Below are 13,869 nucleotides of genomic sequence, written 5' to 3'. Positions count from 1 at the left end.
GTTGATATACAGAGTGTTACAAAAAGGTACGGCCAAACTTTCAGTAAACATTCCTCACACACAAAGAAAGAAAATATGTTATGTGGACACGTGTCCGGAACGCTTACTTTCCATGTTAGAGCTCATTTTATTACTTCTCTTCAAATCACATTAATCATGGAATGGAAACACACAGCAACAGAACCTACCAGCGTGACTTCAAACACTTTGTTACAGGAAACGTTCAAAATGTCCTCCGTTAGCGAGGATACATGCATCCACCTTCCGTCGCATGGAATCCCTGATGCGCTGATGCAGCCCTGGAGAATGGCGTATTGTATCACAGCCGTCCACAATACGAGCACGAAGAGTCTCTACATTTGGTACCGGGGTTGCGTAGACAAGAGCTTTCAAGTGCCCCCATAAATGAAAGTCAAGAGGGTTGAGGTCAGGAGAGCGTGGAGGCCATGGAATTGGTCCGCCTCTACCAATCCATCGGTCACCGAATCTGTTGTTGAGAAGCGTACGAACACTTTGACTGAAATGTGCAGGAGCTCCATCGTGCATGAACCACATGTTGTGTCGTACTTGTAAAGGCACATATTCTAGCAGCACAGGTAGAGTATCCCGTATGAAGTCATGGCGGTGAATCGAGGAAGTACAGTATATACTGACGAAACTAAAATGAGCTCTAACATGGAAATTAAGCGTTTCCGGACACATGTCCACATAACATCTTTTCTTTATTAGTGTGTGAGGAATGTTTCCTGAAAGTTTGGCCGTACCTTTTTGTAACACCCTGTATATCAACGGGGACAGGTGAAAATGTGTGCCCCGACCGGGTCTCGAACCCGGGATCTCCTGCTTACATGGCAGACGCTCTATCCATCTGAGCCACCGAGGGCACAGAAGATAGCGCTACTGCAGGGACTATCTCGCGCACGCCACCCGCGAGATCCACATTCTCACCTTGTATGTCCACACACTACATTCGTAGTGTCCCACTCCAACACACTCATTACTCGTGAAAGACATTCTTACCAAGTCCCGTAAGAGTTCGGGCACTCGGTGGCTCAGATGAATAGAGCGTCTGCCATGTAAGCAGGAGATCCCGGGTTCGAGTCTCGGTCGGGGCACACATTTTCACCTGTCCCCCGTTGATATATATCAACGCCCGTCAACAGCTGAAGGTATTAATATAATTCTAATTCTTTCCTTGGTCCAGCTACCATCATTCGTCTGACTACAGTCGCGTCCACTTCCATTACAGATACGTCTGACTACTGCAGCCTGTTCCCTAATCCGTTTATTTGTTTTGGTGCCTCACCTAGCAATTCCTAACACGCACCGACCCATTTTTCGCTCAGCAACTCCCAGTTTTTGAAAGGTTTTCGCGTTAATCTACTGGAAAAACTATATAGTAATCCTGCTAAAACACTTACGCTCCGGAACTTTTCTCATACGAGTAACTGCCAACGTTGGGGTACAGACGTCAGTATGTTAACTCATTTGCACGTATTATGGGCACAGGAGTCCGCAAGGGGTGGCTGGGATGTAGGAAGGGGGGCGGGGGGGGGGGGGGGAGGCATGGGCATGAGGGAGCACTTCCCCCTTCTGGAATCTGGGTACTCTACTTTTATTCATTACAGAATTCGGCTCTACTAAACTGCACATTTAACATTGCCGATCGCGATGTGAAATACTGTCCCTTCAGCAGACCACTATATATCTTGCACTTTCGCTGTTGCTATGCTGTTCATGGAAATCAGAACATTCCTTGATGCGGCGTCGGTTCTGGCGCCGTTCTGCAGTGAAGATGGATGCGAACGTACACAGGACAGCGCCATAATAGTGACCTCGATCTTTTCTTTGTTACTTCCTTGTAACGCTCTGATCGAGCTGCAGAAAGGGGCCCATCCAACAACCTAGCTTGCAGTCATTCCGCACATCATAGATGTGACACTCATATACGTACCAGTCATCTGTCCACATTACCCCCACGCAAGAAAGTAGGAGCCGCGAAAACAACGGAATATATCCAGTAACGTCATAAAATATGAAGGTTTGAAAGCAAACCAAGAATTGTAGATGGCGTCTAACAAGGGAAACACGCCATCGCACCACCCTCAGATTTAGTACTAACTTGGCCACTGGATAGCCCGTCAAAAACTGAAGACATATCAAGCAAGAAAACAGGAAGAAGGCGTACTGAACTGTAAAAAAAACAAACAGTGAACGATCCAAGCTGAAGATGCACAACATCGAGCGAATTATGCAAAAAACTGGTGATTTCTCAAACTGCGGAACAACCAAGAATGATGTGCCGCAAGGTTCGGTCTTGGGTCCTCTCCTGTTCGTAATATATATTAAAGACTTGCCATTCTATATTTACGAAGATACAAGTATAGCTATCACACCCAAAAGCCAAGAATTAACTGGTGAAATTGTAAACGATGTTTTTCAGAAAATCATTAAGTGGTTCTCTGCAAATGGGCTCTCATTAAACTTTGACAAAACACAGTACACACAGTTCCATTCAGTAAATTGAATGACACCATTAATAAATATAGACTTCGATCAGAAATCGGTAGCTAAGGTAGAATATTCAAAATTTCTAGGTGTATGCATTGATGAGGGGTTGAACTGGAAAAAACACACAGAAGATCTGCTGAAACGTTTGAGTTCATCTACTTATGCTATTAGGATCACTGCAAATTTTGGCGATATACATCTCAGTAAATTACCTTACCACTCTTATTTTAATTCTCTGCTTTCGTGTTGCATCATATTCTTGGGTAACTCATCACTGAGTAAAAGATTGTTCATTGCACAAAAGCGTGTAATCAGAATAATTACTGGAACTCATCCAAGATCATCCTGCAGACACTTATTTAAAGAGCTAAAGATCTTCACTGTAGCCTCACAATATATACATTTACTTATGAAATTTGTTATTAACAACCCAAACGAATTCAAAAGTAATAGCAGTGTACATGGATACAACACTAGGAGAAAGGATGATTTTCACTACTCAAGGTTAAATCTAACTTTGGCTCAGAAGGGGGTAAATTATGCTGCCACAAAAGTCTTTGGTCATTTACCCAATAGCATCAAAATTCTGACAGATAGCCATATAGCATTTAAAAGGAAATTAAAAGAATTTCTTAATGGCAACTCCTCCTACTCATTAGATGGATTTTTGGATATAGTAAGTGGATAATTTCCCCAACGCCCACAAATAAAAAAAATACAAAAAAAATTAAGTGCCATGTAATATTTTGTGTAATATAATATTTTTATAGACACCTTTTATTAACCTGACACGTTCCACATCATTATGAAGTGTCGTATTCATGATGTAAGGAACAAGTACTAATCTAATCTAATCTTTGGATATCAACGGCATCGTGGTTATCTAGTCACGGTGTTTGACTACGACGGGAGCGGGGGAGATTAGTGTTCAAATCTCCCTCGCGTTCGTTTCTTTTTTTTTTTCCACAAAATTACGAACTGTCCGTTCGGTCATTGACGTGTCGTTGTATTCAGACTTCTGTCTGTGTCATGGTGTAACGTCCGTTTGCAATAGCCAGATCAATGACCGGACGGGAAGTTCATAATTTTATGGGAAAAAGAGGGCAGGAGAGAGATTTGAACACGCCTCTCCCGCTTTATTGTCCAACACCGTGACCACACAACTACGACGGTCTGATTCTTACAATTCGGTAGATGTTGCAAATCTTGAGTTTAGACCTCTCACTGTTTCTATTTTGCTTCTTTTTTCAGAGTTCATTACACCTTTTTCACGTTTTCATGCTTGATCTGTGTTCAGTTTGTGATGGGCTATCCATTGGGCCACTTTACCACTAAATCTTGAGAGGAGGGGGGGATGCATTCGGGAGTTTGTCTTGTCAGTTACACAAGTCTCTTTTAAAGTTTATTTCCTGTTTCTCCGATTCGAGAAGTATCGTTTATTGGTTATTTTTGTTGATAATCAAAGGGTTTCCTCAGTCGTTCTGACTTTTTTTTTCTCTTTCAGATGTTTCATGTTCAGTTTCAACCTGACGTTTCACGAATGTGAATAAATACTTTTTTGGATAATTTCTAACTTTATTTCGTAACTCGTTGGATACTGTGAGATTGAAGATGAGAAGGACGTAACTTCAGATCTTCGAATCAAAAAAGCGATGTCCACATTGCTATTATTAATGCGAAAAGTGTACATCTTTTCGTACATAACGCGAAGTATGGTTATCGTTAGGATATCAAAATAACTTACATTAAAAATACGAAATGGATATCAATGGTTGGAGATATAACAAGTTTTGTGTATTTCCTGTTAAGTTTATTCTTGAGGCACGCGTTTTTCAAACTCACCATATGAGTTATATCAAAATTGGAAAATTTAGAATCTTCCCCCGTCTTGGAAAAATTTCTACCGATGCTCACGCCGATGGGATAATGTTCTGAGACAACTCCTCTCTTAGGTAAAAAGAAGTCACTGCATAAATGAAAGTGATTAGAATTACGTTCGGGGTTTATACACGTATGCCTTGTAGGCATCTCTTAAATAGCTGGAAATATTAACGGTAGGCTCGCAGCACATTTATTCACTTATGAAATTTGTTATCAACAATTCGCCTGGGTTTGAGAGTAACACAGATACAATAATAGAAGGAAAAATGATCTGCATTGCCTGTAGTGAATCCAGCTTTGGCACAGAAAGGGGTGAAATATGCATATAAAACACTTGACAATCTACTCAGGAAAATAAAACGTGTAAATAGCCAAGTGTAGGTATACAAAGATTTATATAGGAACATACAGCCTACAGTTGCAGGTTAACTTTATCGTTTACCTAGGTATACTGGGAGATACAGAAAGATGTTTAGAAAGCCGACAGCCGCTACCCCCAGTTGGGTGTTTCACAAGGTGAGACGAGGCATTAGCTGTGTTAGACCTGACCTTGGCTCTAAAAAGGGTGTTAAATGGTACAGCGCGGCGATTCCGTCGGTTAACAACAGCACTGAACAGAACACAGCGGAACAGAACAGTTTGTGGAACCGAGGTGACAGCCACGCAAAGCTGCTATGAGTCAGTGCCACAACACGTCACCCACCTACTGCTGTATATCTGTCCATAGACTGGCGAAAACAATGACAACAGGAAGCGGCCACACAGGTACCAGTTACTCGACTTACAACGTTACGCACTTCACTGAGTCAGTCGGAAACCTGGCGACAAATCCCGGCCCAAAGAAACGGCCACTAGGATAATTTTTCTATGTTGGACTCTATGCAGACAAGTTATAATCTGCTTATCTGCGTGCCCTATTATCATCCACGTAATCTCATAATCCCGTTAGTTTTGGCGCAGATGTTGACCACGTCAATAAACAGGGATTGCAAATGAGGAACAGTTTTTCGTAGGTTCGCTTCTAGAAGACGTACCCAGCGCTTGGAGAAGAGAACTCATACTGTACCACAATTGGAGGAGGAGGAGGAGGAGGAGGAGGAGGAAATTAGAGACGGGGCACAAGCTCTGAGCAGTGAATGATGGTGAAGGAAAGCAGGCGTGCACTTTCGAAGGAACCATCCCGGCATTTGCCTTAAGTAAAACCTAAATCAGGATGGCCGGGCTCGGGTTTGAACCATCGTCCTCCCGAATAACTGTCCAGTATACTAACCACTGCGCTACCCCGCCAGGTCCACATTTAGATTATTTAAATTATTTCTTAGGAGCCGCTTCAAGGTCTAGGACGGTCCCTTCAAAATTCGAATTCTTCATCAATAATTAGTCAGAAGATTGTAGCACTATCTGTTTGCTAAACAGCCAGTCTGGAGCACGATCCCTGATGCAGGTTCCCCATCTAACGGCTTACAGCGGCAATAAATTACCTCATCAAAGTATCCGCTTTCTATCATTCTGGATATGATATTTTGTCTTCATATAAATCGTAGACTTCAGAATTGGTAGTTGTTTCTTTTCTGTTTTTTAATTTGCTTCCGCTTCTTTAAAAATCTCCTATCCAAGATTTTAAATTTTGGCGATCTCTGATTTGATTAATGTCGAATCTACAAGATTAATTTCTTGTCCTGTTCCAAGTAAGCTGTTGTACAATGTTATGGTTAATGAATTCACTTCTTGCTCACTTTCTTGTAAAATTACTCTATAATCACCATATTCCATAAAGTTATACATCCGTACTTGAAAAACATCGTGAACTAATGGGTAAAATTTGGTAAGAAGAGCAAATCCTATAAGACTTGAAGATATTCTCATTTACCACACTAGAAAAATAGGAACCACCAATATGCATTAACTACATGGGAATTTCTTTAATCAACAATACATACGAAATGTTTATAAACCTAATTTTGTCAAATCGTTACTGCGCTATACACTCATAACTTGTTCGTTTGATTTAAAAAAAGTGAAATATAGTGCAAAGCCATGATGTCTTGTGCACTCAACTCGTGTATTTTAACTGTACTTTTGATGTCAATGAACCGTCCTCCTGTGTTATGTCGAAAACATTTGTCGAGTTTATGATCATTTAAAACTCAAATTAATCGAAAGAATAAAAAATTTTAATAAAACAGCATTTGGTGGTTTTATTACATCTTTTCTGTAAATTGCGGATGATTCGCAATTTGGTGTTAGAAAAAACAGACAACAGTAGGTAATATTTTCATTTTACTGATCCTAGATGGAAGATATTTCTTGTAGATATGAAAAAGGCTTTAGAAAGTAATAACCAAAACTACATATAGACGACAGTAAAAGAATTTGGAATAGCAGAAAAATTAACACATCTTGTAAAAACGTACATTAAAAATTGAAATTTTAGGCGTAAAGCACAAAACAGTCTCTTAGCGTATCCTTTGTTGCCTCTGTAGTTCAAGGAAATGGAATGTAATGCGTGCTCCTATTCGAGCTATAGAGGAGATTATTAAACTAAAATAAAGTCATTAAACTACGACGCAACTGAGGAAATAATTATATCGGATATGCAGCCCACTCCTCTAACAGAAACAGATCACACTTCGCTCTTACCAAGCGAGATGGCGCAGTGGTTAGCACACTGGACTCGCATTCGCCCATCCAGATGTAGGTTTACCTTGATTTCCATTAATCGCTTCAGGCAAATGCCGGGATATATACGGTACGATATTGCAGTGACTGTGTTATTCTGATTACGATGCAAAGCTCCTTTGGACGTGTGGGCACTGCGGCGACTACAGCCGTTATGAAATACATTAAATGGATTCGCAATTGCGAATAAGAACAGCCATCGGCTATAGAATGGAATGACAATGAAAATTTGTGCCGGACCGAGACTCGAACCCGGATACCCCGCTTATCGCCAGCTGTCGCCTGACCATTTGGCTACCCGTGCACGACTCACGGCCAGACCCGAACGTTGACGACATATCGAAGTTTGGGCCTGGCACCGAGTCGCGCACGGATAGCCAAATAGTTAGGCGACAGCTCGCGATAAGCGGGGTATCCGGGTTCCAGTCCTGGCCCGGCACAAATTTTCACTGTCGTCATTCCGTTCTACACCTTATGGTTGTCCTCACTTGCAATTGCGTATTCATTTAATGTATTTAACGTTAATTCCGGGATGATAACTTTGAAAGTGCACGGTCGACTTCCTTTCCCATCCTTTCCTAATCCGATGGGACCGATGACTTCGCTGTTTGGTCCCCTTTCCCAAATCAACCAACCAACCATCTTCGGTGTTAACACTCCTCCTGCCCTCCCCCCTCTCTCCCCTCCATGAACGTTTTCATATAAAAGTGCGTTGCTTGTCGCTGTTTCAATAAATCTATTCCAGTTGACGAAATACCGGGTAATCAAAAAGTCAGTATAAATTTGAAAACTGCATAAATCACGGACAATGTAGATAGAGAGGTAAAAATTGACACACATGCTTGGAATGACATGGGGTTTTATTAGAACAAAAAAAATACTAAAATTCAAAAAAAGTCCGACAGATGGCGCTTCGTCTGATCAGAATAGCAATAATCAGCATAACAAGACAAAGCAAGGATGATGTTCTTTACAGGAAATGCTCAATATGTCCACCATCATTCCTCAACAATAGCTGTAGTCGAGGGATAATGTTGTGAACAGCACTGTAAAGCATGTCCGGAGTTATGGTGAGGCATTGGCGTCGGATGTTGTCTTTCAGCATCCCTAGAGATGTCGGTCGATCACGATACACTTGCGACTTCAGGTAACCCCAAAGCCAATAATCGCACGGACTGAGGTCTGGGGACCTGGGAGGCCAAGCATGACGAAAGTGGCGGCTGAGCACACGATCATCACCAAACGACGCGCGCAAGAGATCTTTCACGCGTCTAGTAATATGGGGTGGAGCGCCATCCTGCATGAACATCGTACGTTCCAGCAGGTGTTTATCAGCCAGGCTGGGGATGATGTGATTCTGTAACATATCGGCGTACCTCTCACCCATCACGGTAGCAGTTACAAAACCAGAATCACGCACATCCTCGAAGAAAAAAGGCCCGATAACGGTAGATGTGGTAAATCCAACCCGTATCGTGACTTTCTCGTCGTGCAATGGAGTTTCCACGACAGTTCTAGGATTTTCGGTAGCCCAAATTCTGCAGTTGTGGGCGTTGACAGATCCTCGGAGCGTGAAATGAGCTTCGTCGGTCCACAACACATTACTCAACCAATCGTCATCTTCCGCCATCTTTTGAAATGCCCACACCGCAAATGCCCTCCGCTTCACTAAATCGCCAGGTAACAGTTCATGATGCCGATGGATTTTGTACGGATAGCATCGGAGGGTACGCATAAGTGCCAACCAAACAGTAGTGTATGGAATGCCGGTGCGACGATCGACTGCACGAGCACTGACTTCTTCCTGAACTGTCTCAGCAGCATTACGCCTTGTGCTCGGTCGGCCACTACGGGGTCTATCGTCTAAACATTACAGTTCCTTTTACACACGATTGTCATGCGCAGTCACTAACGTTTTGCTGTCCAGCGCCATCTCTCGGACATTTTGTGAACATTGTTTTTCTGGTTCTAATAAAACCCCATGACATTCCAAGCATGTGTGTCAATTTTTACCTCTCTATCTACATTATTCCGTGGTTTATTAAGTTTTCAAATTTACACTGACTTTTTGATCACCCGGTACATTCCAAGGACCGAGTGGTTCTAGGCGCTTCAGTCTGAAACCGCGCGACCGCTACGATCGCAGGTTCGAATCCTGCCTCGGACATGCATGTGTGTGATGTCCTTAGGTTATTTAGGTTTAAGTAGTTCTAAGTTCTAGGGGACTGATGACCTCAGATGTTAAGTCCCATAGTGCTCAGAGGCATTTGAATCATTCCAAGCAATTTCAAACCATGAAATTGTTTCCTGACCATAAGGATATATCTGTCACATTTAAAAACTCGTGCATGAAAACGAGGCGATAGTTCCTTCACTACATAACGATGCTGTAATGTTGCGGTGCTCCGTTATCAAATAAACACTGAGAAATTTTATGGTAAATACGACGTGGCTCCATTCACAGACACACTCAAATCTGTTACTCCGTTGAAAATACCCCATTGTTTGTTGTTCTGTCACGACAACGGCTCACACTGGGCAAAATTTTAATTCACTTAGCGTCAGGAGCACCTGTAAAGTCAACACGGGTTCCCGGTGCGTGCAGCTGATACTGATAGACAGGAAGGAATAAGTCGCGCACGACAGCGTCCCCGTGATACGAGCGACCACCTCTGTGACAGCGCTTATCTCCTTATGCGTTCCTACACGAGCCTCAGGAACGGAGCTTATCTTATCACGGGCCAGCGTGCTTCCGCCAACAGTACTCATAGCGAGGCCAGGTGGTGCTTCCGCTGGTTAGGAAAAAAAACTTCGTTTCGTGCAGTCGATACTATATTATTTGGATAACAAAGACATACACATGATGAAACCTCCCTGATTTCCAAAAGTATACTGTTTGACAATAATTGTGGAACAATCGACACTTTCTGAGGAACAACTGTTAATTGGTGCAGAACAACCGACAGCTGTTACAGAACCGACAGCTGCTACGGAGCAACCGACAGCTGTTATGGAGCAACCGACAGCTGCTATGGAACAAACGACCAATGATAGGAAAAGGAAATGTAGAGGGCGGGCAGTGTGAAGTGCAGCGAACCTTTGTACGAACGCCATGTATGTATCCGACAGTTCATGCAGTATGGTGTTTGACGATAGTCCGTTTGATAAGGCAACATGTCTGCAAAACATCACTTGAGTGATTACGATCGTGGACCAGCAGTTGGACGGCTCGAAGCCGGGCAAAGTGTCACTACTGTGGTCATGTAACGGGAGCGTATAGAAGTGTAATCTCGCGATTAAAAAGGCCGATGAAGGCGGAAATACTATGTGAAAGCATGCTGGTGGTCGTAGACGGACCACCACACCACAAGATGATCGATACGTGGCCCTAGTAGCGACATCACACTCCCACGCAGATCGCTGCGGACCTTACAACCACTACCAGTACACGTGTGTCTGTCAGGACCATTTCGCGACGAATAAATCAGTCTGGTTTGTGTTCTCTGAAGCCTATTAAATGCATCCCACTTCAAACACGGAATTGTAGATAAAGAGTTCTTTGGTGAAGGGAGCGTGTTCGTCGGGATCAGCGACAGTGGTCCAGAGTGATGTTATCTGACGAATCCCCCTTCACTGCGGCAATGGCCATGCGAACACTTTACGCACCACTGGATGCTCATGAACGTCATCGGTATGTCGTAGAAATTTCGTTGTGTGCAGGTATTATGCACAATGGCCATACACTGCTGCATGTCTTAGCGCGAGGTTCCGTTACAGCACAACGGTACTGCATGAACATTATTCTGGATCGTGTCCGTCTGTTTAGGTATGCAGTAGATACATACTTTTTGTTTATGGAAGGCAATGCCCGCCACTTGACCGCTGAGGTGTGACACACTGAAAAGTAAAGATACTGGAGGTACTAAATGGCATGTGTACTCCCCAGACCTAAACCCCATAGACATTGCCTGGAATCCTCTTGCCAGACATGTTTCTCAACGAATAGCCCCTCACCGAACCGTGCAAGAACTGAAAACCACCCTGGGTGAGAAGTGGGATAACATTTTCCAAAGGATTCCTCAACAGTTTCGTAGTAACACTAATAACACGTGCAAAATGTTCCTTAGTGCCCTAGGAGGGTGTACTCCTTACTGAGATTTCAATATGGACCTTTTTGTTGGGAGTCTGACCTGTGACAGAAATGGACGTTATTTATGTCTGTTGTTCTGCTTTTTCCTGTGGTGAAATCTGTATCCATTTTCGTTACAAATACACCACCCCACCTCTGTTACGTATGTACTGTGTTCCATATCGTCCATCATTAGATTAATCCTCTCCAACAATGTCTCTATGCCTTAGTAGTTGTCAAGTAGTGTATGAGACATGCTTACTTGCAGTATCATGTAAGGTAACTCAAAACTTTTTTTTTTGTGTCTTACTTTTTCTTAACGATTCCCTTTGCTTTGTTTCAAACGCTAATAATTGCCAAAATGACAACAGCTCAAGAAAGAGCCCTATCTTGGCCAAATAAATTTTCGATGTGAATTTCAAAGGGAGCATCAGACGTTAAGATGATTTATACTTAGTATGACAACTTCCTAAAGACTAGGACTGTAAACAGACATTCAGGTTTGGGCAGGAAACTCGCATATAATGAAATGGCAGAGGAAATCGAGAGACCTTCCAACGGAGCCCATCGAAATCTGGTCGCCGAGCATTACGAGAGCTGAACAACCTTCACTCAACTATTAAAGTGCTGCACAAACAACTTTGCTTGCACGTTTACGAAGCTCGAATTGTGCAGGCGTTAAAGCGAAACGACTTGCAGTTTCGTCCCGAATTTGCTATTGAGATGTTTGACCGAATCGGACACACCCGAACTACCCAGGAAAGTGGTTTTTTGTGGCAAATCAACCTTCCATACAGACGTGGGAAGATTAATCGGCACAAAATTCACATATGATGTTCAAAAACCTCCATAGTTTTTGGGAAAACGTCAGGGACTCCGAAAAGGTGAATGGGTGGTTTGCACTGGTGAAAGGCTGCATAGGTGGACCATTTTTCTTCAACGAGCAAACAGTACTCCAAATGTTTATCTGGGCATGCTTGAGCAACTGATGTCCCTAAACTGTTTCCTCTTTCACCAGATGTGACCTTCTGCACGATGGTGCACCACCGGACTGGAGTTTAATATTCATGACTTTCTGGCTCTAAAAATGATTCAAATGGCTCTGAGCACTGTGTGACATAACATCTGAGGTCATCAGTCTCCTAGAACTTAGAACTACTTAAACCTAAGTAACGTAAGGACATCACACACATCCATGCCCGAGGCAGGATTCGAACCTGCGACCGTATCGGTCGCGCGGTTCCAGACTGAAGCGCCTAGAACCGCTCGGCCACACCGGCCGGCATGACTTTCTGGACCGTACATTTCCACAGCGGTGGATAGGACATGACGGGCCAACCACGTCCCACCACGATCACTGGCCATAATCCCTTAGAGATACTTTCAAAAACATTGTCCATGCCTCGCCTGTATGTGAACTTGGCGATTTCTGCAGAAGGATTGAGGTTGCATCACTCCAGACATAGTTCTGGGCAGATGGACTCGTGTGGAGTATCGCCTAGACATTTTACGGGCTAAGAAAAGAGCCCCTGCAGAAATACAACAATTTTTTGTAAAAAACTGAGTTCCTTTGCTTGATGCCGTAATCCGCAAGTACGTATCTGCGTCTCACTGCAATATTTCTCCCACCTCTTTCGTCTCTAAAGGAGCATTCATACGCGTGCAACACTGTGAGCACACAGGTGCATGTGACCGTTGAATGAAGTGGAAGGGAGAGCATGCAACGGTGCAATGTCACTGATGCCTCTGCTTCGTGCAGGCGCCGGAATCTCCCCTGCTCCTCGGCGAAGGATGTTCAACGCACGCATTCAGATTTGCCTTTGCGTTATCACTTTGGCCAACATGACTAAAGAGAAACACTTTCAATTTGAAGATCATTGCCGTTCATTTACTTGTCCGTCGTTGGTTAATTCCGCTGATGGCCGAGCGGTTCTAGGAGCTTCAGTCTGGAACCGCGCGACCGCAACGGTCGCAGGTTCGAATCCTGCCTCGGGCATGGATGTGTGTGATGTCCTTAGGTTTAAGTAGTTCTAAGTTCTAGGGGACTGATGACCTCAACTGTTAAGTCTCATAGTGCTCAGAGCCATAATTCCGCTGAGTGGAACTAAATAAATATCCTCACAGAACATACTAGCTGGAAACAGAGGCAAACCAAGAACAAATAAAAACAATTACTCGTACTTCCGAGGAATACTTATGGAAGAAGAGGAAGGATTCCGTGGCTCTTGCGTTACTGAAGTCGTCCCGGTTCCTTTACGAGCAGCTTTGATTTAAAAATAATTTGCGTCGACGAGACCAAATAAAATGGTCTTATTCGATCATTAAAAAGCGCTAAAGATTCAGTGAAATACAATGAGAATCAATCTGATGGTGGTTGTCTAACCCTTGAAAATGATAAATATGTACTTTTTGTGATCTTTAGATGTGTGCTTCTGCACCATTAATACTTTGTGCACCCTATTAAATGTAACGAGGGGCTATGTAATTTGTTGTATGATAAAATACACTGTGTATTTTAGCTTTGAGAGTACGCCTCGATGGCTGAGTGGTCAGGGCTTTTGATTGTCATGCATTGGGCCCGGGTTCAATTCCCGGCCGGGTCGGAAATTTTCTCCGAAACTGGTAGTTGTGTTGACATCATAATTTGATCATCAAGTCACCCAACGTGG

At 43.2% G+C, this 13,869-nt stretch overlaps 1 protein-coding gene and 1 non-coding gene across 2 annotated transcripts in view; both read right to left on the bottom strand.

Annotated features, from left to right (window-relative positions):
• The window catches only part of LOC124805539 (protein goliath), a 663,220-nt gene that overhangs the window by 541,344 nt on the left and 108,007 nt on the right, over nt 1–13,869 (bottom strand). The window lies entirely within an intron of this gene.
• Trnat-ugu lies at nt 810–884 on the bottom strand. The gene has a single exon. It is a non-coding gene; the product is annotated as a tRNA-Thr (tRNA).

The sequence above is a fragment of the Schistocerca piceifrons genome, chromosome 7 (assembly GCF_021461385.2).
Source record: "Schistocerca piceifrons isolate TAMUIC-IGC-003096 chromosome 7, iqSchPice1.1, whole genome shotgun sequence".
Lineage (NCBI taxonomy): Eukaryota > Metazoa > Arthropoda > Insecta > Orthoptera > Acrididae > Schistocerca > Schistocerca piceifrons.
The sequence above is the reverse complement of the archived record's forward strand: the minus strand, read 5'-3'. Positions and strand labels throughout refer to the sequence as shown.